Raw genomic sequence first — 20,993 nt, 5'->3', positions numbered from 1 at the left:
ACGCCCTTTTCCGCTGCGACAAAAAAATGGCGCAAAAAAAGGACATTACATATACATTACATATACATTACATACACATGAATCCATACACGTAAATCATGGTATTCTTTCTTTCCCTTCTTTTTGCTGAACCACGCGTTTTTTCCTTCATCTTGCCGTTAATGATGAGAAATTTTAAAACATTCCACTTAAGAGTGGAATCAGCCGGTTGGGTACAACGGGAAATTCCCTTTTCATCTTTCCTGTCTCTCAAACCTGCGGGAATTGTCCCGCATGGCGCACCACTGAACCGGGAATTAGAAATCGATTTTTTTTTTGCTTGTAATTAAAACCCTGTGAAATTTCGTCCGTCGATAGTTCGCATTCCCCAAGGTGAGATCACGTGTAAAAAAAGAAAAACAGGACGAGGCGAACTATCTTCTCGATTAACGATGACACGATGAAACAAGGAGTCGATCCGACAAATTCTGTAGTTAATACATCTCCGTACTGAAATACTTTGTACTTTGTAATAATAACTTAAATATTATCAAAGGTTTTTCTTGTATCTTTCTGCAATGTATTTCATTATGCATTTCTTTTGTTTTATTTTTTTTAATTATTTATGATGTGTAACATTTGAATATTAATCATAACATAAATTATTCGACATGTGTAACTAAATAGAGCTTCGAAATATTTTCATTATACGAATTAATTTCCAACGAGAATAATTATTGGTGTAGCGACGTCAAAAGATAGAATTTATTACATACATCGACGTGTAACTTGTTCGCCGCATGTGATATTTATTTATTAAACTTGAAGGAAATGATTGCGTTTCGTTCATCCGAGTAATATCTTTCCTTTTTGTGTAATTCAATGTAATTTTTATCTGCAAAATAAGTAAAGCTTCATTCCATCCAGTTTAACGCGCGGAATTAAATGCACCATACAGTAACCATCAGCATGCCAACGCTATCATGTTAATTACCTTGCCCATGCGGATATAAATGTACTCGAGATCATCTTATTAGCGTGCGTGTAATATTTGTAACAGTAAACAGAATTATTATTATTAAAACGTTTAAGGAATTATCTCATAACATTACCGCGGAACAATTTCTATGTTTTGCAATATAATCTTTAGCTTAATTTATTTTTGCCAGCATTGACAAATTTTTTTAGCGATTTAGTGCATTGAATTTTCGAAATTTTTTTACTAAAATTGTAATTTTTATTTTTTCGAAATAAACGAAGTTTAGGATATTAAATTCTGCCAATAGAACAATAAGATAGGATTATCTTTCTCAATAAATAAAAATGATGGAAAAGTCCGAGTTTTCAAACTGTAAAATTCTAAAGATAAAGATAATAAATTCTTTAAAATATAATAACATTTCGTCTAAACTTTACCAATGTGAAATGCAGTTTGTGAAGTCATGTATAAATCATTTTACTTTTATTAATTGTTGTTTAAATGAATTTTATTTGATAAATGAGATTTTTGGATATCTTTGTAAGTAGATACTTTTAACATGCGCGAACATATCACATTCTATTGATGTCAAGACTTGATCTTATTACAAGATTATTAAGAGTATATTGATGTTAAATTACTCGTTATCGCCTAATCGCTTTTTAATCCCGTTCGATCTACGTTGATTATAAAAGCAAGAAGATTTCATGAAGGTATCTACACAGGAGAAAATTTGTCTTCGTTAAATGGGAATTAAGGGATTACTAATTTGATTATTAGTACGCTGAACTTTGTTTTAACTCACGATGCTAAAAGTTATAAACGCTTATCTAACTTATAAAGCTTATAATTGCACTTAATATCAATTTATCTAAAAACTTAAAAACGATTGAATAACGTCATGCGAAAAAAGTTTCTAAGTTTTTCGCAGTTTCAGACACAATTTTAGTGTAACTCGGAAAATCGCAAATATTTTGCATGAGCGATAAAATGCAAAAGAAACGTATCGTTTTAATGTGATAACACTCGATTATCGGGAAACGTTGACTTTATCGGTGTACTACACAAAACTGAAACTTTTGGTATGCAATATTTCACGTGGAACAACCCGCTAGAATTTTTCGGGAATTTTTTGACAAAAGAGGAAAGATCTCTTTTTGCAGGATTGGGTCCTTTTAAAATGGTCAACGTGCGACATTGCAACACAATTGAATTTTCTTATCACTCGCTGTCTGTAGTGCATTGGTTCTTAGCGAATAGCAAGCATTATTTTGGCACATAGGAACGATCTTTTGGAAGCGGGAGATTTTCAAGCAGCGGAAAGGAGAAAGAACAGCGTCTTGAACGACGCGCCGAGAGAGGTTTAAGCGAAATTGCTTTCGGCCGAGCGTCTTCGAATGTTACCGAGGGGTAGACACGTCTTTAGCCGGATAACGAGATTGCCGCGACATGTTCCGAACATATACGATATGTACTGTTACATCCCCTTTGAGTGGGACTTGTTGGACTTGGACTTTACGCTGGTTGCGTGGATACTTGTACGCGATGAGAGACAGACCGCCCTGTAGATATTTGCGTCCAATGACGCAAGCCAGACAAATAGATGTTTGAAAACATGACTACAAAACGTACGTTACTTTTAGTAATTTCGCTTGAGAATTCACGACGAGGCAAATACTGATCTAAAAAAATTATAATTTATTATATCTCATTTATTATAACTTTATAATCTTATACCTACTTTCTTCTAAGAACGATCAGAAAATTATTTCTTTAAACAATTCGACACGTAAAGAACGTATTAATAGTATTAATGTGAATAGTGTATAATTTCTTTCTTTATAATTATACTTTACTTTCTACGGAAATTAATTACGAAAAATAGATATTTTTGCGTCGTTATTAATAATAAAACTAAAGACCTTGTACTGTGTGCCTTAAATGTTCCGAGATTATTATTTCATCAAAACAATGGGGTTTTTTCGTAATCATATATACGTTGTGTTTTACGTTAATTTGAAACGCTCGGGTATCTAAGGGTTAAATAACGGGATGTCCAGAGGGATTAACCAGTAACAAAGCTGAATCTAATTTGCACGGTGGCATCCTCCTTTTTGGAGACGCGCATCCCAATTATAAGCCGGGTCGCGTCTGAATTGCAATCCGCGAAACACTTCTTATCAAAGTGGAAGGATGCGACGCTCACACGTGCCGCATCGTAATTATCTCGATGTACGATCGATACAAATGCAAACACACATACAAACATACATACACGCTGTATATACGTTATACGTTACTCTTACATTGCCGCAGTAAATTACATAGCACGGACGCTCGCGGCACTCGCGGAATTCAGCAGAATGGCCTGGTCTGTACCAGCGATAGAGCGAATAAAGTGTCGGATGTAATAACGTTTCACGTGATACTGCCTGCCTATTGCAATTCCCCTTCGCGCAATTCGGTGTAAAAAGCAGCAAACGGAACTATGAGCCCGGATATCTGCTACGCGAGAATGCGACGAACAAGAGTGACGTATGGCCTATAAAGGACACATTGCGGGAAACGTATAACGTTGTTATATGTTATATTTAAAACGTTACATACAGACTTTCCAAGATTCTTCGAAATTTCCAAATGCGTTTGAAGTGTTCTTTCCAAGTTACTCTTAATTAATATTCTCGGAGGAAAATGGTGATGCTTCACTGAGAGAAAGGATTTTGTTAATTTAACAAGCCATCAGTATCTTTAACTGACCATGCCGGTAAATATGTGACAACAAATTTTGTTGTTGTGATTGCTGCTATTTTGCTATAACAATTATTAGTAACAGAAGCAAACTACAGAGTGAGAACGAAAAGTATTCGTACAAGGAAATTTTTTTATGAAAAAAATCTTATTTGTAGAAAATAAACATTAATTAACAATTTTATACAATGAATACATTCTGGTCTAAACATAAACAACTGAGCTTTGCATGGATTTCTGATTTTAGAAGCTAAATTTCTCGACTGTATGAATACTTTTTGATCATACAATATAAACAATACAATTTTTAATTTTCGTTTATTTTTCAGATGATATATTTTCCATAATTAATACACATCTTTTTAGTATATAATTTGATATATAATTTTAAGAAACATACAGTCTATTTTATTCTTTATGAATAAATTGTTAATTATTTAGCAAGAAATGATCGTCAATTAAACGTCGTATTGATGTCATATTGGAGTTGAAATTATCGTATCGATATTCATTCGACATCAATTCGATGATTCATTTCTTGCTGGATAATGTTTACTTTTTAAAAATAAAATTTTTTAAAAAAATATTTTCTCCGAATACTTTTTGCTCACTGTATACAGAATCTAACTTATCTTTTGGATAGACTTTAGGCTCGTTTATATAGAAATCGTTGATGATCGTGGAGTCTTAAGTAAAAGAAACTGACCAAGCACAGTCAAATATAGGGAGAATATTTGACTAGAATTATCCAATTTCTTATGATTTAAGACTCTGCAATCGTCTACGACTTTTTTGTATATATATATATATATATGAAATAATCGCCAAATATTTCATGGGCAGGTAGAGAAGACTAAACTGAGTCGAAAAGTCCTCTACCATTTTGCAATTTTCGCAATAGTTAACAAGTTAATTAATTAATTACTAAAAATTGCCAAATATTGGTCTTGAATAATTTTTTACTCAAATACTATCAACTTTATAGAAAAGCTGCAAGAGACAAAAATCATATATTTTCTTCTCATAAAGTTCTGAAAATTTTTAAAAAATTTTTTCAGAATTTTTCAATACCATATTTTTTCTTGTTGATAAAAGTAAGAAAATGCAGTACTAAAAAGTTGATAAAAAATTTTGAAAAAATTCTTAGAGTTCTATGAGAAGAAAATAAATGATTTTTGTCTCTTGCAGTTTTTTTTGTAAAGTTAATGGTATTTGAGTAAAAAATTATTCAAGACCAATATTTGGCAATTTTCAGTAATTAATATCTTGTTAACTATTGCGAAAATTGCAAAATGATAGAGGACTTTTCGACTCAGTTTAGTCCTCTACCTGCCCATGAAATATTTGGCGATTATTTCTAGACACCCTGTATATATGAGTCTCTTATTTGCTAGCGATACTATTGATTATTTGTTACATTGATGAATTAATTTGCAATTTTAACAAATCGATTGTTTTTTTAAACAAATATCACATTTGTTTTTCCTTGATTTCTTCTTATAACAAAATCATTTCTCTCAATGTTCGAATAAATTGTTACTCATGTTCAATATGCTCCAGGGGATTAAATCTGCAATCTTTTTAAATGAAAATGGCCGTGTAATATTTTCGATTAGACGTACCCATGGATTTGCACCTCACTCGTATACGAACGGTTATTAATAGCGTATTCCATGTCACAAATTAATTTTCGTCGATACGTGGAAAGCGAACTTCTGGATGATATCCTGGCAATTTAATCATTTTAATACAGGAAAATCGAAATTCATTTGTAATTCAGATGAGTGCACCTCATCATTGTATCGTTCAGTCGATTGTAAAAATTATGGTTTGTTTCGATAAGCGAAATGCAATTATAATCAAGTTGCATTATCTGCGTGTGACATTTTTCGTAAATGGAAATGGAATTCTCTTTTTAGAGAAGGAAAAAGATTGACTTGAAATGCCGTATACGCGTTTTTTTTTTCTCTCTTTCAAGGTACGACACAGTTATTTCTAATCTATCGATGGACCGACTGGAATGAAATGAATTATGTTTGATACAATATATACTCTCGAGGAAAGGCGTACACGTGAAACGCGCAGCGACGTTAACGCGGCCAATATCGTGGCGCGCTGCGCAACAAAGCGAGATGAGCGTGTCGATATTTCGAAGCGGCGTCCCGGTATGTCGATACATCGATAATATATCGGTAGATTGATATCCATGCGGCCTCGAATATTCGACGGGGTTGGGATGGCAGCGGGGTGGGTCGTCGCGCGCGGATGATATTCGTATTTTATGCACTATCGCGCGCACTCCATTTCACGCGTTTCCTGTACGGAGGCGAACCAGTGGTCCTGATCGATGGGATAGAGGCACGTTCGTATCGCATCACACACGCCTTCCATCTTCGCTCGCAGTCTATCTCCTACTCTCCGGATATGTGACAGCCGTCTGACGATTTCTTTTACCTTTCGTTCTTCGTTTCTCTCTTTTATTCAATTGAGATATGTGTGTGTGTGTGGTGTGTGTGGTGTGTGTGTGTGTGTGGGTGGGTGGGTGTGTTTTGACGTCGTAAAAATCTGCCAAACAAATATATGCATTGCTTTAAATTCTGTCGAACGTACTTTTACAAGTGCCTAATTTTATATTCTATTGTATATTTGTTTTAAATAATATTAAATTAATGTAACCTATCAATGGCTTTTATAAATCAGTCGTTTTAATTTATACCGTCATACTGGTTGTTTATTAAATATGTGTGCGTCCATTGTACGTATATATTACATTGGCAGGAAATTTGAACTGTTACATTGCGAATTGGTTAATCCTTTTTTAAATGGAAATTTGAATGAGTGATTTATTGCTTTTTTAGAAACGAATTATAAAATATGATATTAAATTTGAACAATAAAATTTATTTGTATTTTGATTGAAGAATGTGAAAATTATATCACTCCCCCTCTCTGGTTTTTTTTATGTTTACTTGAAATGAATGAAATCACGTAATTTTAGCCATGAAAAAAGAATAAATTGCCATGTGTTTTACAATTTATTTTTATTTTCCCAATTTTTATTAAAATGACTTTATGAAAAATTCTCTTGAGTTTTAATTATGCTATTACGTTCATATTGCAACACAAACATTTAGCAAAAAACAAACATTGAATTAATTCATATTTCTTGATTAAGTTAAATTCTATTTCTCAAATAAACGTTAAATGATAGCCCGATTTATCGAAATCAATTTAGAGTACGAGGAACAGAATATATTTAATTTTATTTAATTTATATCCAGTATGTATTCGTTTTATGAAGATTAAATATTTTGTGGTAGCGAGATGATTGCAGCTGACACACAGCGTTTAGTGTTCATTTTTTCGCAGCACCAAATATGTACGTTGACATACAAATACAACGATTTGTATTTACACAGACTACCTTGTCTCGCCATTTTAGCGGTGACACTCAAGCGAGCAGCTTCTAGTCTAATGCGTTATTATCTTTCGACACGTAATGGGGATGAGAATGCTATGAAAGGCTAAACGCAATTATTTTCCACGCTCGTTAAAAGCAATAGGTATTATCAGACCGTGAAATAATTACGTCATTGACGCTTCACGCGTAATGTTTATTCAAAGCCCAATGTTTATCAAATATTTCGCTTTACTCGTTTCGATGGAAATGAAGTGCAAATCATGTATGATTAACATCAGGGATGCCATATAAAATAACGTTCAATTATTGTAATCCGGTGATATGTGTATATGAATGTCTAAATAAATTCAGTTTTATGGATTTAAGGATAGACTTAGGAACATTCAAATGCTGAAACCGGGATTAGATTGTTGAGGACATAATAGGTCTATTTTCTGTGACTAATATATTAGGTGTTGGAATTAATTCGTAGCGTTTTTTAATGAAAGAATGTTATTTATTTCACATGAGCATTAAAAAATACATTAATGAAAGTACTTCCCATCACTTGTAAAACGCTACGAATTAATTCCAACACCTAATATATTTTTGAAACTTAAAGTGAGATGGTTTGATATTTGACGAAAATGAAAAAGAGTTTTAGTGGAGTCTAGTACAGAAATAAAAGCCAGATCTAATGTCAAGTTTGAGGACAAAGTAAAAACAAGCGAAAACAAGATGGAACGGCTAACGAGATGTGATCGATGAGATCCAGAAACGTCCGAGGTATAGCATGGCGTAATAAAAAAAGAGTGCTCATTCGATTTGTAAATAACAAATGAATGGTAGACGAGTGCACTAAGGATGCTAGCTAATTTATCACGACGGTTGGCACTAAAAAAGAATGAAATAAAACGAGAAAAAGAGAGAGAGAGAGAGAGAGAAAAGAAGAGAGAAAAAGGAGAATAGAACTAACGAACGTGTAACTATGCACTGAGAGAAACAAGACGCGATTTCCGTTTCTATTGTAATTGTCGGTCTCTTGGCACGCGTTTCTCTTTAGCCTCCAGTAAATGAGAACTGTTGGCATGTCTTGTTACTACTAGTTTAGTGTTAAACAGTACTGACTTGTAGTTCGCGAAAATACACATCAATCGAATCGCTCATTTCAGAAAAAAATCTAATAAAACCGTGAGAATAAAAGTTCTTAAGAAGAAAATTCTCAATGAAAATTCTTAGAAAATATAACATTGCTATTACGTGCATAAAATATATAATTTTTTTGTGATAATATTTAGATAATAATTTTTAGAAAATTATTAGTATAAAATTTGACAAGATCAAATTGGAACTTTTCCAAAATGTCACATTTTGTGTCCAGCGATTCGTTAGATTGAACTTCAACGAAGATTCGGGAGAGCGGAGGATATTGATCGGAATTGACAGGAAATTCTCGATTCTACTCGCGTAGCAATAGTGGCGGTCTTCATCGTCTCCAGTGTCGAAGTTTGCGAAATTTTGGCTGAGATCACGATATGCGAGATCAGAATGCGCGTGTCTCTTTCATACATGCAAGTGAAAGATATAAGCAATAAACTTGAACGAATCTTTTCGGATTTTTCTTTCTTGTCGAACGCACTCTTCCTACTCGAAAACTTAGCGGAAGTTTTTTTTAATTATCACGTGCCATTCCGTCCTCCTGACCGTTTGAATTTGCAGGTTTATTCGTTCGATTGTTGGAACTGATACTTACAATTGAAACATCGATTAAAAGAATATATATAGATACGTTTCGTGGACGATCAAATGTCTCGCGATAAAATAGCGGTATATTGAATCGAGAAATATTGCAGAAATACGAATGCTGAAAAATTACATGCGTAAATTTGAGAAATATATGCAAATTAAAAAATGAAGAATATTTTGTAATTATAAATTTTAGTTTTAAAATTTGTTTACGAAATACTAACAAAAAATATGATTATTAGAAGGCTAGAACGAGTTAGATGTTGTCGGTGCGTGAAATTAAGTTAACGATTAATATGATTTATTGATATACATAACTTATACGTTTCGGATCAATTTCGAGCAATCTTCAGCAGTCTTATAACACAATAAGGATAGTTTGGCAATCTCCACTGGAGAGTACGATCTTAAATCTTCATTGGAAGAGATAGCAAAAAAAGTTAACATTAATTGAACATAAATCACGAGATAAGAAACGATTACTTATGATGTTCCTGTCAAGGAAAAATTGGCTCTAAACTCGCTCGACTGTATGAGTATCAGTTTCCAAAATGTTTTTTTTATAAGAAAGAAACCATTAATAATGTTGAAAACAAGGTCATGCGTTATAAGTTTTCAGAGCGTAGAAAATATGCTAAGCGTTTTCATGGTATCCGGTTAATGTCGTGTAAAAAGATTTAATGATCCCATCGAACGATGCAATGTATGCATTACGGCTTCTGATCAACATATGATGGAAAAATTGCATGAATTAGAAAATTGAAAGAATTTCTCCTAACATCCTAATTCCTCAGCTTCTCGAAAGAATATGGAAATCGAAAGGATAATTTTATACATATTTTAAGAAGCTTTTTTTAAGAAGCGATTGGAGATAAATTTCGAAAACTAAACTTCAGAAATGCAAGAGCATTATTTATTATTTATATGTATATATTATACATTATACATATACATATACATATTTATAAATATACACGTTATTTTTAAAATATATAATGCGTATAAATGTTTAATGTATATAACGTAAATATCTGTACATATATAAATTAATTATTGTAATTAATTTATAATTATATATACAATTAATTCATAATAAATTATAATAATATATTAATATAATAAAAGATTAATCAAGAGAGAAGCAAAGAGCGATTTAAAGCAGTTTGAAATTGAAAGCTCTCTCTAATTCTGATCAAAGAACCAGATGAAAGATGGTTCCCGCCCCGTTTATCTGGGACACCCCGTTTTGATCGATTAATCTTAGAACTCGTAGTACTTTGGCCAAATTTCCGCTTTCCTCAAGTTGTCGGTCGAAGGTGGCTATTTTTCATGTAACGAACAAACTTACTTACTTGGCGCATCGCGCGTCACCGCTGTATTTTGACATCGCGCAACGACCAGACCAAATGATATTAATGGCAATTCGCAGTTCGCAGACAAGCGCCACTTTTTTGATTAATCGAGACGAGATCTGTCGTCGCACCGCGAGAACTTCCGTCGCGGGAAAAACTTTCAAGTTGATTTATCGTTCTCTGTCAGACAGAAGCATTCCACGATTTAAGGAACTGAAGATTTTCTTACTTCTCTATACTTGGTGAACCAAATGTACAGGATATTTAAAATCGATCGAACTTTATTTTGATCCGTAAGTATTTTAGTTTAATTTATCTTTTGGTCGTCGGAGAGATACAGAAATAAACGTTAGGAAATGCGAAACGAAGCGTTTAATCGAAATCTTCCTTCGTCCCGAGAAAAATTTATTTTTACCGAGAGAATTAAGAAATTGTAAGAAATTTTTTTAACTATTTTTTAAAAGTTGGTTAAAGTATTCGTTTTCATTTTCCTCGAAATTTGTGGGACTCGTTCCGAACATTCGACGATTTCGATTGATTTTCAAAATTATATCTTCAATAATTATTATATTCAATAATCATTGAATGAAACTTGGATTATTCGATAGGTTTTCAAGATAAAGGCGGGTATACATAGATGTAGGTATTTATACAATAATTATGTGCGTTAATATATGGGTATACAATAATTATTTGCGTTAATTCATGAGTATACAAAGGGTGCGAAATTTGTTGATTCTCTATGCCGATGGAGTGTTATTCCGCGGCGAACTGGCCGCCTAAAGCTGCTTAAAGGATTTTCACGCGCATTACCGCTTATAGATAATTCATACACTCTATCGGACCGGTTCAAAACAATATCAGCGGCCATGAAGTTCGTAAATTTATTAAGAAGCCATCTTCTCGTTTATTCGCACAATGTGACTTTAACGCGAGATGTTCCTATTCAGAGGATGCAATTTTCCACGTGATATCTTCGACATATATTTTACATTACTGCAGCATTGTAGTAATTCATTCAAATTGCACGTAAATTTTTACAAACGTTGTGCTATCGCGTTTCTGCAATAAGATACCAATTACGATGTTTTTCTTTCATTTTTGAAAGTAGCGTTTCACACCTCGTGAACGAAAGTTTAAATTCTTACCCAGGTGAATCTAATGGATTCAGAAACTGTACTGCTTGATTAGCGATTCACAAAGCATGACGAATGAAATTCTGTCTTTCCCCGTATAAGAGAAACAAGCTTTAGCTTGCAAATAAGTTTGGTAAGCCAGTTGGTCTTACGTGACGTTGGCTGAAAATTACTTCATTTAAGATTTCAACGCTAGAAAATAGCGTACATCATTAACATTCATCCGCGGGTATGTATAATAATGCTGAATTTTCCAGCAATTTCACAATTATTTCGCGACCCTCATTTTAACGCACTCTTGAAATTAAATTATTATGAACATAGAGCTCTGTTGCGCAAAATTTCTTAACAGGAGCGTTTTTCGCCTCAGGCATATTGAAATATTTTTCGAAAAATATATATCGTTCAATTTTGTTAATGTTAATGTTAATTATAATAATATTATGGGGTCAATGTAGTTTAGTTCTCCAAACTTTTCGTAACTCCCGATACACAATTGTATCGTGCTACACGATAATGCTCTCGGCCGATTCAATGATTCGCAAACAATGATACCGTTCTATCTGCGACGTAAGCCAGCATCCGCTGGCGTGAATGCATTATGCATGAACTACCCAGCGAGGAATGGCGTCGCGAAAGGGTTGCTCTTTGCGCGCGATGGATTACTTATATGAGCACGAAATAAATTCAAATAAAGGCTCTTTGAAAACACGTCGAAAGCAATCCGCTAGAATAGGAGAAGAGGAAAAGGGAGAAAAGCGAACAATGCGAGAAGATGCAAAGGAAAAAAAAAAAAGAGAGAAAAATTGAAGAGAGAGAAAGAAAGAGGAAAAAAAAGAAAAATAAAATGAGAGAAAAAAGAAAGGAAAGCAGAAGGAAAGAAGAAACAAGGAAAATAGAAATGTGAAGAAATAATGGGAAACGAATGAGAGATTCAGAACAGAGAGATTCGAATATTACCATCTTTTATGACAAAAAGAAAAGTTCCTTTAGTGAAAATATTCTCGCTGAGGAAAATTCGATCCCGAATTCAATAAAGAATTTTCTGTCCTGAAAAGAGACATTCTGTAGGTATATGTATGTACGTTTGGCATGAAATGATAAGCGATCGTTCGAACGCGAGAGATAAATTAAAGAATAAAGATCTCCTAAAGGCGCGTCGGAAGCAATTCGGCGTCGAATAAAACGGAGTGGAATTACCGCGGCTAATCGAGTTTTTCGCACTTCCTTTCTTTTTTCTTTCTACTCTCTTACTTTCTGAACGGGAAAGCTCCCGATGACAGTGAGCGGTAATTTTCTGGAGTGAAAAATCAAAGCGATTGAGTTCCTTTCGCGGCGCGCTAAACACTTCTCGTCTCTCGGCATTGAACTTGCATTAACGCGATTAGAGCGACTAAGAAGAAGGAAAAGGTTTCTTTCCGTTTTCGTTTATTCTTCTCTCTCGTTATTTAATGCACGTTTAATCCACTGTAGAGAGAAACTGCGAGCTCTGCGGACGCAGAGTATCTTGAAATTGGCAAAAAGTGAACACGTATGTTTCATGAAGTTTAATCTTTTTCGCAACGTGAAGTTTTAAGACTCTAATAATTTTTTAAGTTACAAGTTTAAGTTAAAAGAAAAATAGAGAACTTTATGCGGTTATTTTATATATTTCATTAAATGTACAATTTTTTAAAATTATTTTTTATTATAAAATTTATATATGTATAAGCAATTCTACAGCGTAGCAATTCTACAACATACAAAATCCTTGAATTTTACACACATCTAGGTTGTAAAAATTAAAAAATTCTGCTGTTGAAGTTCTTTGATAATCTCGTAATCTCTAAAAATCTGGATTTTGTTAAAAAATGCGTTTTAATTTCGTTTTAATTTCGTTGATTAAATTTTTAATATTTTTCATGTTCTCATATTATACACGTTTTTCTCTATAAAATATAGTTTGCATAATATTAGCAGTATAAGTGATAAATTAATAAAATAGAAAAATGATTTTCATCAACTAAATTTTACAATTTTGTACATTGCAAGATATTAATATTTCATTAATAATAGTGATGACACTCATTATTATTATATTATATTTAAACATACATTTTTTTAATATATTGTATATTATATTATTAGAAAATGTCTTTTACAGAAATTATTTTCTTTTTATTAAAAGTTCAAAACAATAGTCAAATGACTTTAACTACACCCATATCCATATGCATTTTACTGCAGTTTATTTTAATTATTAATTTTTTAATTATTAATCGTTTAATAAATAATTTTAATTTGTTATTACATTATTAAATATAGGTATACAAAATTTAATTTAATATTAACCTAATTCTTTCTATAATTTTCGAAAGAAATAAATAAAAACGTTAATCAAAATGATTTAGCAGGATATATTGTACGCAGTGAATAACTGATAATAAAATAATTTAACAAACCGATTGTTGATAAAAAGAAAGATGCATGTATCCCCGATTTTGTCCTTTTTGGGAATTGCAAGGTTCTTGAGTTTTCTAGCCAATTGTCCGAGTTCCGCGCGGAGAAATGGTCTCGCTCTCGAACAGTACCGCAGACAAATGGACCTCAGCAGCAGCCACAGAAACTGGCTAGCGGGGAGAGGAGAAAAGAGGGAAGAAAAGAAAGGGATGTACGTAAAGAAGGGGTTATTAATCGGCGTAACGACGACGGGCAGACGTTACCGCCTGTCGTCGGCGGCTAAAAATATTTTTCCCCAGGAATAAACGTCAGTGGCGAAACGGGGTCGAGAGGAGGGTGACGGAGACGTTCGTTCTTTTGACGACACGGTCGCGACCGGTCACGGCCTCTCGACCACCGAAATGAGATTATTTTTCAACTCGGTAGACTCCGTTTCTTTCCTCCGACGGTAGTAAACGTACCTTTTCTCTTGCTCGCTTCGAAATACGAGAACGTTTGGCGAGAAATAACGAGTTGAGCCCGAATAACGAGTGAAGTAACACCTGTTCGGTTTGGTTGTGTACAACGCTCTTAATCCTCCATGAGTCCGAAAATGGGCGCTTGTATGGGAACCAAACGTGATCCTCGCGATATTTTTCTCTGTGGATATAGCAGATTATTTATGACTCTCTAAGAGTTACTTTCTAGGAGAGAACTAGCAAGATTTCGTCAAAGAGCAATATTTTTATACTTTCTTTTTTATCACTTTTGTAAAACGATATCATCGTTGGACTCTGAAAGGTTCGGGAGGAAGATAAACCGTACGATGAGTTACTACGGGCTCTTTGTGGATCACCTTTGCGGGTAACATGGCGGTTCGTTAATGAGAAGGCGAGCTGGCGAGATCGATAGGGGTTTCTCGATGATATGGTAGAAATCGCCGACCAAGCAAACCGATTCGGAATAATCAATTGAACGGAAGTGGATCTAATGTAAACCTAGACGTAGCTGCCTTGAATCAACACGGGTAGTATTCCAAACGTCTTGTTCAGCCACTGTCATTTGTCGTTTCATCGATCGACCGACATTTGTGCACCCTCGAAAACTTTTTCTGTTCTTCAGAAAATCTGTCGCTGTGTGATCAACAAAGTTTTATACTTTGGCCTAGACAATATAAGACAATATCACACGATAACGTAATTTTAGATACATGATGTATGGAGAATACTGAAATCGAAATGATCAAAGTAAAAAAATTACGATAAAAGAATTGTTATAATTAGAATTTTTATAATTTTTATAAATAGTTATAGAAAAATGATTTATAAAAAATAAAAAGAAACAGTAGTTTTGGTAACAGTAGCTTTCTATTCTCTGAGATATAAAATGTGTTCTTAGTTAATTTATAATTTACAAAGATAATATTCAACATGCAGTAAAAATTAAGAGAGGTAATATTTTTTCCATAAATTTTAAATTATAAATATTAATTTGAATTTATAAATTATCTATTTTTAAAAGGATACTAATTGAACTTTAATTTATAAGTATTAGTTGTATAAAGATATTAAATATTTTATTAATAAAAAAAATTTTTGTCAGTATTTTTTAAGAATATACATTGCACTGAAAGAAAAGATTGGCTGCAACAACCAATTTTTGATTGCATTAGCCTATCGAAATCGTACATTGACATTGCGAATGACTAACGCCAAAAATTTGCTGCTGCATTCAAAAATTGCTGTTGCAGCCAATTAAAAATGCTACACCATATTTTACCACCTAAATTGCTGCAGCAGCCAATCTTTTCCTTCAGTGTGGACGTTTTATTAATATTGTTAAGCAAAAAACCAATTCTGACGATACTATCATAAGAACTTTTCGTAAAGTGTCCTGTTTTTGCATTTTTGCCAATTCAATTGTGCGAGGTACAACGAAGAGGTGTACCCTATAAATTTTTTCCTTAATCGTTTGGCCGAAGTTCCACGAGTGGAATACAGCCGTTGAAAACGCGCGAGTTATTGTTTCCTCCGTGCACTGAATATTCTCCGCCCCAGCAAAGAGAAGAAACAAGCGGAAGCGAAAAAGGTTTCCCTCGTTCCCACGCGTGCGTTCGCGGGAGCGGAAAATATAACTTGGTTATATTGTCTCTCTCTTTCTCTTCTTTTTTTTTCTTTTTTTCTCCCAGTGTCTGACGCGTCTCCTGGTGTGCGCGTCTTTTTATTACTTACCCTCTCGCATCTCCTCTCCGGCAATTTTTGAGGAATTAAAGTCTCCGCAGACAGGAATCGCCCGCGCAACTTTCAACCGGGATTGCCATCGCGGCCGGATGGAATCGACCGTACTAATTAAATTTCGTTCCTCGTAAAAAGAGTCACTTTGCACATTTTTACGTCGTAGTAAACACGCCAAAGATGACTTCCGCGATAAATTACACTAACAATGTACATGAACGCGATTAAAAAGGAGTTTATTATTTTTAACAATAAGTGTATGTAAAACTTAATTTATGTGACGAAAGAACGATTGTACATTATTTATAATGTTTTTGTGTTTTTTTTTTCCAACTAACACTGCTAAAACAAAATTTAATCTTCGCTCTTACAAGTAATTTTAGATCGTTGCGTGAGAGAAATATTATTTTTATATCAATAATTTTTAGATAATGTTTAAGGTAATAAAATATATTTTATACGTAATAGAAAAAAGACAATCACACACGCAAATAACATTTTATATGTATATATATATATTTCTTAGGATAGGAAATCATTTTCATAATCTACAATCTGACAATGAAAATTCAAATACGTATTTTTAGATTTTATAATCTCAAATGTTAAATTTTATATGCTATTTGATTTTCTATTTTTATATGATTCTTTGTTAAATGCAGAATTTATGAATTATTATTGTTACATTATATATGATTTAACATTGTACGACCATGTTATATAAATTTTTTTCTCATTTTTTGCATTTCCACAAATTTATCATTATTCAAAAAATTTAAATATTATATTTCGCAAAAACAAACATTTTTTGAAAACTTTTTGTACAAGAATAAACGTCATTTTAATTCGATATCCAACTATCAGAACATGTTGATTTTGTATAAAAACATAAAATTGAAACTTTTCGAGTACGACATTTTAAATATAATGGCTTAAAAAGTCTGTTTTGCTTTAGATAAAACAATCAAGAAATATAAATATGATTAATTCTTTTGCTCTGTATTATATTTAATGAGGAACAGTAGAATACATGTATGTACATAACATACCTTTAGAGATATATTTAAAATTTAAATTAAGAGAATTGTTTCTACAATTGTCAGAAACAAAATCTAAATGTAACAGACAATTTTTTTATATTTTGTACAACATAATCTACATAGTAAAAATTTGATATTATTGAAATTCAAAATGTATCTCAAGTAGCAGAACTAAATAAACCGAGTCGAAACGTATGCACGTTGCATGCACACCTTGAAGTTTCCGTTTCACAATTCAAACGAATATTAATGGAGATATGTAGGAAGCTTGTCTCACTTCCCCCCCCCCTCCTCTCTCTCTCTCTCTCTCGATCTGCCTCTCGATATGAGCACCTCGATCGGACGTAACGCCGACGCTGCCGTAACTTCGTCCTCGAACTCTGGCAAAGTGCATTAACGAGATGAAACGGAATTCACAAGAGGAGCGGTACATCCCCCGATTTACCAGCGTATGTACGTGCCCTTCAAAGCCTTGGGCTTGCTCTATATGTGTCTCTTTTCTTAGCAAGAGAGAGAGAGAGAGAGAGAGAGAAAAGAACGAGACGTGTTCGGCATTCATGAAAGTACGACGAGAGAACACGAAGCAAGATAACGACGAATAAAGATCGCCTTTCCGATGCTAATTTTTAAATGGGATAATAGATATCTCTCAGGACATCTGAGCGAGTCGACAAGCTTGCGAAACGTTACTTTCGATGTCTTCCTTGGGAGCTTTGCACCTTGAATATTAATTCCGAAGTCGTGGCACTAAGTACCAAAGTCAAGTTTTACCGAGGTGATTATTGTTGTCAAGAACAATACAGAAGTTTTCTATTGCTATGCCATTTAAATATTTGAAATTGAATTCTTTGCCTCAGAGATCGATTATTCCGATTAGTCAATTTAATTTCTATAAACGATAAAAATATTTACCGAGATATTGAAAAAGATATTGAAAAAGTTAGAAATTGTCATTGTACTTATTTTTGTAATCTGTCATTATAATTTATGTTTAATACATATAGTTCGCATTATACATAAAAGTATTATGTGCGACATTTTTGGAAAAATATAAATTATAGATATTACTAAATGCATTTATACTAAGCGCACAATTACCAAATGCATTTCACTCTCCGAGTAAATCTCTTGTTCTAGAAATGTTCGATTATTCATGCTGCATGTTAAATCACGTTGCATCGTCTATTTATTTTTCCCGTCAGTCTGACCCAATTTTCTCTGTCTCTTGCTGGAAAAAGATACGTCAACACGTTAACCGCGAAAGTCGAAAGATTTTTAATTTCGAATCACTGTACATCCGTCAGCGTTCTATTCCGTCTTATTAGTGATTTCGCGATCACATGTCGTACTTACATATTCACCTTTTCACGATAGACTTCCGCGAGTCGAATATTAAACTCCTCTTTGAAAATATTACTCGACAAAATATCATCTTCGTGTGATAAAAAGAATGCATCATTAATCGATAAATGCTTATACGTGTCCGACAGAGTTTTCCTACTTCCTTCTTTTTCTATTTGTCTTTCGTCGAGAGGTTTGCCATACGATTTCGAATTCTTTTAATCCTATAAAAAGAGGATTTTTGCAATCTATCCAATTGAATCTATCTATCCAATCATAGACATATCCTTATAAAAAGTTCTCGATAGTAAGAATTGTTTCCTTTCAAGTGATTTCATACTTTTTGTCTCTCACTCTTTTTTTACATTATCTATAACTTCCATGAGTCATACCAAACGTCTTATTATGTATTATACGTTAATAGAAGATCGTTACATATAAAATATTCCGAAGATTTCAATTTTACGACAGTAAAATATTAACGATTTCTGATAATCAAGTCAAAGTCATATGGTTATTTTATAAAAATATATTTTTAGTTGTGCGCGAAGTAAATTTTTGTAAGTAGAAAAAAATTAGAAAATTTATATTACACCACTGTGCAATTTTTAATTTAGAGGAAAAGAAAATATGTATAAATATACACAAGTACTTTCTAACAATTAACTTCCTACATTTGTTTGAAATGAATTATAGAAATAGTTTATCACTCTTATGAGAAATATAAAAAAACCACAATCCACCATCCCTTATCTTTCTGTATTTGTTTTCTCTCCTTTACTATACAAAATTCTTCTATATTTTTATAGCTCAACATAATCGTCAGTCATATTAAGTGTCACTATAAACAACAAGTGGACTTCTCTAGCATGTCCTCGATAGAAAGTACTCCGTATACAATTTTTTATATGTATACATATATACTACGATTCTTCTTGCCGGTCGTCATTGTCTCGGCGACGAATTAAATTAACCACTTTCTTCTCTCTACGCTCGAGTTCTCTCGTTTTTCTCTTCCGGGCATGGCATTCCGTGTCTGCACGACGGTAGGATGCACCGGACAGAAATCCGGTACGACGGGATGCTTGTTAATTCGGCGATCCTTATTCCAATGCTCCGTTGAACCGTGCCCGTGTCGACTCTTAATGGCTCCGTTGAAATATTCAATCGTCAGACGCGCCATGGAGAACAGAGGCGAGATACTCGACTCTCCTTTCCGGTCCAGTCAGTAATTGTCTTTCGCAACTGCGCCAAGCTTTTTATCTCATCGTCGCTCCTCCCGGAAAAAAAAACATTTTACTTCCTTTACTTTTCCGGTTACGGTTTTACCGGTAGGTATTTTTTTCGGAGACGCGTCTGCGAATTTCCCACGGACGATAAACTCCTCTCGGGTCGATGCATTTGCTGTATCGGTAGGTACTCGCGCGCAAAGTTCCTCCCTTGTTTCTTCCTGTGCTTTTGGAAACGGATATTTTTACCGTTTGTTCCGGATTGCTCTGACTTACTTCTTCCGCTTCACTTTGGAACGATATTGTTCTACTTGAGACATAAAGTGTAAAACAGGAACGTTTCTTTTTCTCCCGACGTTCCCCGTTGGGATTATCGCTCTTCTGGAAAATCAGGAAAAATTAAGAAATTTGTCTCTTCGTAGAAAAATCGGGAAAAATCAGGAAGCCTTTCGCTAGAGAGTCACTGGAATTACGTAATTCTTCTTCATTTTATATTAACGTTTTCTATTGGAAAGGAAGTGAAATCTCCAGTCTCTTGTTTTTATTATCCTGTATTTTAGTCAAGTTTACCTTGATATTATTTTAATTAAACCGTAAATTCATAATATACTTTACTACAAAAGGTATACTGTGCATCGCAACTCACATTAGTTTTTCTCATTGTACGTACGTACAAATGATATAAGAGTACGTATGTATTATAACGTACAAAAAGAAAATGTAGCGTGCGAAAGACGACTGGTACCATGAATTCTCATTCACCCGAGGCTTTCCCATTATTCATACGAATGTTTTTACGAAAGCGTATACTTGGGGAAAAAAAAAAGAAGGGTGGAACTCGCGTTCAATAACGGTCCAGATTTATAAAAAGATGGGAAAAGACAGTAATTTGTGAGTACACCTTTGTTTCCTCTTAATCATTACTGCAGTGTCGCTCTCTGACTCATCTCCCAACAAGGTTCTCTCTGTGCAGTCTACCACTTCATTCGGCCAAGTTCTCCGGCGCGAAACAATGGCGCGCGTTGTCCGGAAGTTATCCCACCGGCTTTGCACGAGAAGAAGAACTCGTGGGGACCACGTTGCTCGCTTCGCTTGTCCGAGACAAGCTTTAGACCGACGACCGGCGATGACAATCCCCAGGGACGACGATGGCTGGTCGTGCCAACGACCCGGTATTTTGCATACAAATAACCGCGGCTACGTCGCTATAGATTGCTCCCCCCGCGATCACCGAAGCGTGCGTCCTAACAAATTCTTCAATCTCGATCTAACGAATTGCTCAGGTATTTCTGACTCGAGGCAAAATTGCCGGCAATAACGATCTTCGTTATTTCACGGAAGAAATAGAAGATGCTCGATTGGAGAAAAATTACGCCGCAATCTAACAATCC

The 20,993-nt window shown here is 33.9% G+C and overlaps 1 protein-coding gene across 2 annotated transcripts in view; it reads left to right on the top strand.

The window, feature by feature from the left end:
- Tpst (tyrosylprotein sulfotransferase) overlaps nt 1-20,993 on the top strand; it is a 78,029-nt gene that overhangs the window by 20,252 nt on the left and 36,784 nt on the right. The window lies entirely within an intron of this gene.

This window comes from Acromyrmex echinatior, chromosome 11 (genome assembly GCF_024713525.1).
Source record: "Acromyrmex echinatior isolate Ae372 chromosome 11, ASM2471352v2, whole genome shotgun sequence".
NCBI classification, from domain to species: domain Eukaryota; kingdom Metazoa; phylum Arthropoda; class Insecta; order Hymenoptera; family Formicidae; genus Acromyrmex; species Acromyrmex echinatior.
The sequence above is the reverse complement of the archived record's forward strand: the minus strand, read 5'-3'. Positions and strand labels throughout refer to the sequence as shown.